Genomic DNA, 7,441 nt, shown 5'->3' on the forward strand with positions numbered 1-7,441 from the left:
TTCCAAACTTAGCACTCGAGTAATCTCCCATGGCTTGCCCTGCACAAACAGCTTGTCTTCCTGGTCACCCCTCCCCACTCCCAGCAGCACAGCTCAACACCCCGCCCCGTCACCCACAGTCCATCCTTGCGGCAACTACAGCAATGGCTCATATGGAAAATTATTAGTGGGAAAAATACTTATTCTTAGCTTCCTGAAATGAAATTCAGCAGCTCGGAAGGAGGAGCTGGAAGTACCACATGACGGTGAATTCCCAACAGAACAGCGGGCTTTGTCTGCACTATGGAGATGCGCGTGGCTGCAACGACAGCGGTGTCTTCCCGAGGAGAGGCAGGGATAAAGCAGAACTTCCTCTGCAAGTTACCTATGCTGCTCTCAGAGAAATTTATAATAAACTTGTATTAGAGGAACACCAATGCTGCTACTCCTAAACAAGCCTTCTTAATGCAGAGTGAGCTAAACTCTAGAAATAAATGCACCAACTCCTCTTCTTTGCAATTTATGCTTTATTTCCAATAATAGGACAGTTTAGTTTTCAAACTCCTTTAGGACTAAGGTACAGGAACAATATCCCTTTTAAGAGTGAAAGACAGGAAAAACATCCCAAACAATTCTTTTCCACTGCTGCACTTTAGACCTGATGTTTGACATTAGTCCCGATCCCAGAGGCAAAATGGGAGTGCTTTCTCCACTAAGTCAAGCAGCTCCCACGGCTATAGCCATCCTAAATGGAATGCATTATTCCTGCATTAAAACATATGTTTTTCAAGGCAGCTAGCCATCCGGCTGTTCTGAGAGAGATTACAGAAGACCTAATTTTATCAGGCAGGGATACAATTCTCCTGGTTGTTTTTGCTCCCTAGGGACACGGAGCTGGTGAAAGCAGGTTGCCTGACTGCTGGGGAACAATTCTGAGAGGCTCAGTTGCTGATCACTGAGGCAGTAACTCACATCCTGGGTTCCCAAAATATATATTAATGCATGCCCTGTAGGCTCTGTGGGCTCCCATCCCCATGGAATTCAAAGTCCAGAAAGACCTAGTTTGTATCAGCAGTTCTCAAGTCAACAAGAATTAGAAAAAGTTTATGTTGGCAGAGAAGTGCTAAAACTTTAAGCAAGCTTTTTTTTTTTTTTCCTTTTCATCAGCTTAAGTTACACTAAATAAAACAAGGTGTTTGTTCACAAGAGCAGCAAGGAAAGTTAAGTTACTATTACATTGACTATCTTTGGTATAAACATAGTCCCTCCTGCCTGTGTTTATTCTAAGTAGTGTTTCTGAAAGTCTCAGCTTTGAAGTTTGAAAAAAAATGCAAGCGGACAGAAATAGGCATTTTATTAAAAAAAAAAATCCAGGCAAGAGTAACAACCCAGCATTGGCAAACGTTAGTCAGAATGAGAAATACAGGTGTGAGGCTCTTCCCAAGACTTTTCATCAAAATGTAATGGGAAAATTCATGTAGCAGATGGAAGGCTGCTGCCTGCAGAGCATCCGTTAGATATAAATCACTGCTTCCTCACACATGGTGCAAATTCAAGAGTCTTCCATTCTAATTAATAGAATGAGACATCCTGGCCTGATGACTCTTCCCTGATTTCATAAGCTCTAAGAAAAATTTTGGATGGAATCAACCTCAAAAGAGGAATGCTTCAGTTCCTCTCTCTATTAATCCAGCTCCAGAAAGCACTGAGAGATTCAGGAAATGCTTTTTATAAACTTTGAGACATACAGTTTAAAGAAAACCGTTTTAAGACATTATCTGAACATTGTATTTGAAACAAATGAAAACAGGATACTATTCAGCTTCTGCTTGCACCTCTGGGACTTCTCACCATTAGTTCACTCTTTGGCTTCTGAAACTTGCCACTGAATAAACACGATAAATCCAATGAATAGAAAGCTTCATGACAAAACCTAATCAGATAGAGGGAATCAGGAAGGAACCCATCGCCCTTTCCACAACGTTACCAATGAGCTAGAAACACGAGGGGGCCTCCACATGCATACTTTCCTATGGAGCTCCGAGTATGGTCTAGGTAGATGCACGTTTGAAAGACCAGCAATCCAGCTCCATGCAGTTATGCTACCATCCATCACATTTACTACTTAATATTTCATGGCAGAGGATTTAAAATAGAAAACTGAAGATCAGTTATCTAGGGCACCACAAAACACAACGCCAAATGCGGCTTTAGTGCAGATGTGTCAGGCTAACAGGTCTGATTAACTTTTCCAGCCTAAGTATCCAGCTGAAACTGCAAATATCACCCATACCACAAGTAGCAAGAGCTACAGAAGACAAACCGGGCATCGTTGCTACCAGATGTCCCCTCCACCCAACTGAGGAAAACTGGTTCTGACTCTAGCAAAGCTTCAGAGAAGCAATTGGGGAGGAGGTGGAGGACTCTCTTTAAAGCCTCTAATTTCCTCCTCTCCCCAAGGCGAAGGGTCAGAGCCGCAGCTTTTAAAAATAGCCCCAAACTTGCTCCTCATTTCCTAAGTATAAAAGGGACAACGCAAAAATATGCACATTCTTTTACTCTCCTGGTTATTCTTTACTATACCAGCCTGGACGCTCCAAACCCCTTCCTTTTCTTCACCATGTCTACATGCTTCAATCACATACCAACAGTAAAATCTACTCCCACTCAAAGCAGCCAAAACATTTCTTTCAGTATTTGCGTTTAACTCTCTCTCCAAGCCATTAATCACTTAAATCATTCTGCTTTGACCACTTGCTTAGTAGAAATTTGTGATCATCTTATGGACCTTCTGTCTGATGCACTGGGGACAGATTTACTACTTTGCTCCTCTCGATCGTGACTTGAGCTGTATTTCCTTTTCCTGTGAGAGAGACATTGCAAGGAACCCATGTGCTACCATGCTTGCATCACTTTTTCCTGGGTTGTAAGGCTTAAGAAAATACAGTATCATCTGAAGTGAAGGCTCTTATCAGAATCTTTGTAAAGCCAAACAAGGCAGGAATGATCCTCTCTGAATTTGCATAAACAGCTCCCTACGACATGCTCCAAAAGGTTTTTTATGCATTTCAAAGCACTGCCTCAGAACTGTGCCTTTCTTGGCCCCACGCAGAAAGACTGTGTCAAAGCCACACACAGATTTCTCAGCAGATTTGTTACCCATCAGCTGTCAGTCCTGCAGGTAAATTAAGGAAGCAACATAAAAGCTTTCCCATTACTAGTTTTGCCTAATGCAGGACTTGTGGGTGAGATGCTGCATAAATGCACAAAACTCACCTGTAAGTCCTGCTAGCTACAAGACGATCAGATCTGACTTGCTTATGTTCATAAGCTCTTCTTCAACATTTTCTGTGCTACAGCCACAGTTCCCCTCTGAATGGTAGGGAAGAAACTGAAGTGAAACCTTTCCGCTCACTCAGCAAAATCCACATAGCCAGTCCTTACTCGGACAATTACTTCCTTTGACTCTAGTCTATTTAAATTCTGTGCTTCAGCTACTTAATCTATAAAAAAAGATCCTCACCTACTGTGATAGGCGCCTGGCAATCAAAAGAATGAAAACCAAAACGCACAATTTTTGAAGGAACAGAAAAATACCATGATTCCATAGGAAATTTTCAAGCCAAACAAAATAAAGACTCTACCCACTTGCTTGAGTCAACATGTTTTCTTCCAGTAAGGTTCTATCCTATTTGGCTGGCCTTCAGTCCTGGGTTTCAACTGTTTTGCTGATACTACTTTTTCCACACATGCCACCATCCTTGCTATTTCTTTGGCTTCTGAAAATCCCAATACAAAGCTTTCCTCTGCAGACAGAGCCTCAATTCTTCAGTAAGAGACAATCAGCTTTAAAGGGAACAAACACAGGTGCATAAAGCCATTCACAGAAACACCCACACAAAAATCACAAACCAGACAGCCAAACGCATGTTTAACCAGAAAAGTAAACAGAAAGCAGCTCCTTCTGTACATGAGGCGAGAGCAATGATAGGATAACCCTGTCACATAACCCAGAAGCGACTGAAATTGCGTTCAAGGCCTGGACTGCTAACAGGGGAATTCCTCGTTACTACCAGGTGGAGTTTCCCCCACCCCTTACCTCATCCTTTCATAGATATCATGAGCTGATGTTTGCTCCACTAACATCCGTTTACTAGTTAAAAACATCAGAGGAGACAGAAACCATAGTCAAACAAAAACCAGCAGCCAAATAAGCTCTTTATGAGAGTGCTTAACCCTCTCAGAGACAAGCTGGCCCATACAGCACGGCCTGGGAGACAGCTGTCCTACTTTCAAAGCAAAAGCTCTCCTCGCACCACCATCTATGTCGCACCACGAGAACAAACCTTACCCCACAAGCAGTACAATAGGCTCGTAACGTGCACTGTATAAAACAAATCCACTGAACGTGCTTAATTAGAACCTTTGAATCTGGCTGTTCCAGAGTTTCTCAGCTCTGTCAACGCAGCTGTGATGAGGTTAACACGAGAGGAGCTGCTTGAAAATTTCACCCTAAGTCTAAGAGCACCTAGACATCCCCGAGGTGAGGGCTGAAGTGCTTCAATACTAACATTTCCAGCTGAATATGGCACAAACTCAGGCATTTACTTTGTTCTGTGAACTCATCAGCGCACACGGCAAACTTTTTAAGAAACAGCATCGTGGAGTGGATACAAAGCCACCTTCCCACACAGCTGCGGTTCAACCCCAAAGGCGTAAAACTGAGCTCCCGTACTTACAGAAAAGTGAAAATGGGGGTAAAAGTCTTCTTTAAAGTTAACATCCCTGGCACTTTTACTTGTGAAAAAGAAGCAGATGCAAATACAAAGAGAGCCCTTCCCATCGTTAGTGATGCATCACGTGGGTGTTACTGACAGATGAAGAAAAGCACTAGAAGGGAAAAAAACCCAAAAGTGAGAAAAGAAGGAAAACATGAGTAATGAGCAGATTCCAGGTTTCACACAGTTCCGCGACCTAGTTCACTGCTTATATACACTTATTTTTAGTTTAACATTTTTACTTAGAGGCAATGACACTGATCCCTTCCGTAAGGGAATGAGATGGCTCTGTAAAGTGTGATGTTTAAGATTTGGGTGTAATGTAGTTGATAGAAGACAACTGAATTCTTATCTACACTTAGAAATAAATGAGTTAGACTCAAATCAATCACTGAGGCCAAATAAAGACACACGATAAAAGAAAAAAAAGAAATGCAATTTCTGTTGATTAATAAACAATTACTGTTTCCTGAAACACATTCCACTATTCTGCTTAGACATTTGAAGTGTACTCAGGAGTGGGGCTACTGTTACTGCCAGGCTGACCACAAGGCTCAGCAAGGCATAATCCAGGGATGGCAGAGGTATCATTAGTCCTGTTGCTCCATCCACACAGATTGTTTCTGAAGAAAGTCTCATGGCTCATCATTGCAAACTATGATTTCTATTTTAAGCATACATCAAACTAATCCAGCTCCGCTTTGCATCCTACTTGCTGACACAGCATCTTTCACAAGCGTAACGCCAGGTACGATTTTAATACTCCATTTCCCCCATATTGTTATAAATTCTCTACACCGCGGTGGTTAAAGGTAACGCAGCCCTGCACAAAGCTCACCGCGGGTCTCAGCACACAACTTGTTGATGCTCCTAGCCCGCAGGCTCCTGCACCTGAAGCCATCTTCCAAGCAGTGCTCAGGTGCTCCCCACCATAGGATCTCGTATCAAGGACAGAGCAATCTGCCAGTTCCTGCTGTCAGGGACCCCGAGATACTTGCATGAACTCACTGCAAGTGCAGTGCCTCTCCTGTTCCAAAAGTGAGGGGTTCTTGCCCAGAAAACCCAACAGAAACATTTACATAGTCAACACCCAAGCTTAGAGACAAATAAAGCTGCAACAAGGGGGTGGGAGAAAAAGGATCAAGTGTTCTTATCTGAGCAAGAACTAATCAGTTACACACGAAGCAGTATTGTCATTTAAAATAAAATGCCTCTATTCAATAGTTTACTATAAACAGCCCATACTTATATTCAGCTGAACAATGCACACATACGCCTTAAAATCTTTAAGCTTAAGGCTGGAACTAGGGCGTATTTTTCAAGAACTACACAATGACATTACCTCACTGACTCACTCGGATCCTTTACAGGTCAGACCTCAGTTATCTCAGCAACGAGATACCCTGAAATATGTTTCCAAGAGCTCAGGGACACAAGTCACACAAAATTCGTTGTACTCCTGCTTTTTCAGACAGAAAAAGTGATTTGCACAAACAAATCCGTAATACGCATATTAAGAAATCTGAGTATTAAATCCACAAAGGGGCAGTGGACTTTATGTGCAGAGAATTACTGAAATAATAGAGAAAACTTCACTCTATAGCACTGAGGTTTAAGCTATTAGAGAAGGTTGTAAAGATTAGCATGATGTCACAGCCAGCCATCCTAGCAAAAGGATTTTTAGGGGTTTTTTTTTCAGTTTGCAGTACTATATATTACAGGGTCAAACTATAATGGGCTTTCAGTATCACAGGAAACAAGTTTCAAAAAAGACAAGCAAATACTTAAAACATTCAGCAAATCCTTAAAAAAAAACCCATTTCGTATTACGTTTCGAGCAAGATGAGAGAATGTTCTTCAATTCTTTGTTATCACGGAGTACCCAAAACCAAACACCAGATAGCATTATCACTTTAGTTAAATGTTTGCAGGAAGTATATCTGAAAAATATTTGACAAAACCAAAGCAAAACCAAAACCAGCGAACATAAAAACTTCAGCCACAAAGAAACTGTGTTAAGGAAGTGCCACTGTGGCCTTTTCATCTGGCAAAATATCGAGCCCAGTATACCAACGTGGGCAGCGGGGGCTGACAGCACCCAGCTCGGTGAATGAATTCCTAATCTTCAGAACAGTAAATAGGTCTCCTTTATGCACTACGTGTTCGGGGACAAAGCGACAAGAGTAAAGAAAAATGTTACTGAAACTTGATTTTCCCTAAGTTTTAATAATAGGAGATTATTGCAACCACACAGTAAGCCCTCCTGAGAAGCGACTGATCGTGGCATCAAGTTCTGTACCCTGGCAGAGGGAGGAAATTTAAAGATATGCAAAACAGAGCTACCTGCTCTGCAACCTTCACCCTCTACTTCAGATTCATCCCTCACCCTCCGGCTTCACAAGGGGAACTCTAACACAAAGCTATATTGAGAGCAGCGTTTGAAGCACTAGGAAACAAAGACATACCCATGCAAAAAAGGAAACAAAAAAAAAAAAAAAAAAGCACATGCTCTCTCCCAGTTATGGCTATGCAAAGAAGTTATTCAGAAAGTGGAAAGAACGTCGGCTACATCTTCATTATGTACCCAAAGTCGCTTCGGCTCCCCCACCCCAGGACCACTGGCTGTCTCTCCCTCCCACCGCACGTCCTTGGCTTAGAAAGCAGAGGAAAGAGGCCACAAGAAG

Source organism: Egretta garzetta, unplaced genomic scaffold (genome assembly GCF_000687185.1).
Source record: "Egretta garzetta isolate BGI_Z169 unplaced genomic scaffold, ASM68718v1 scaffold309, whole genome shotgun sequence".
NCBI lineage: Eukaryota > Metazoa > Chordata > Aves > Pelecaniformes > Ardeidae > Egretta > Egretta garzetta.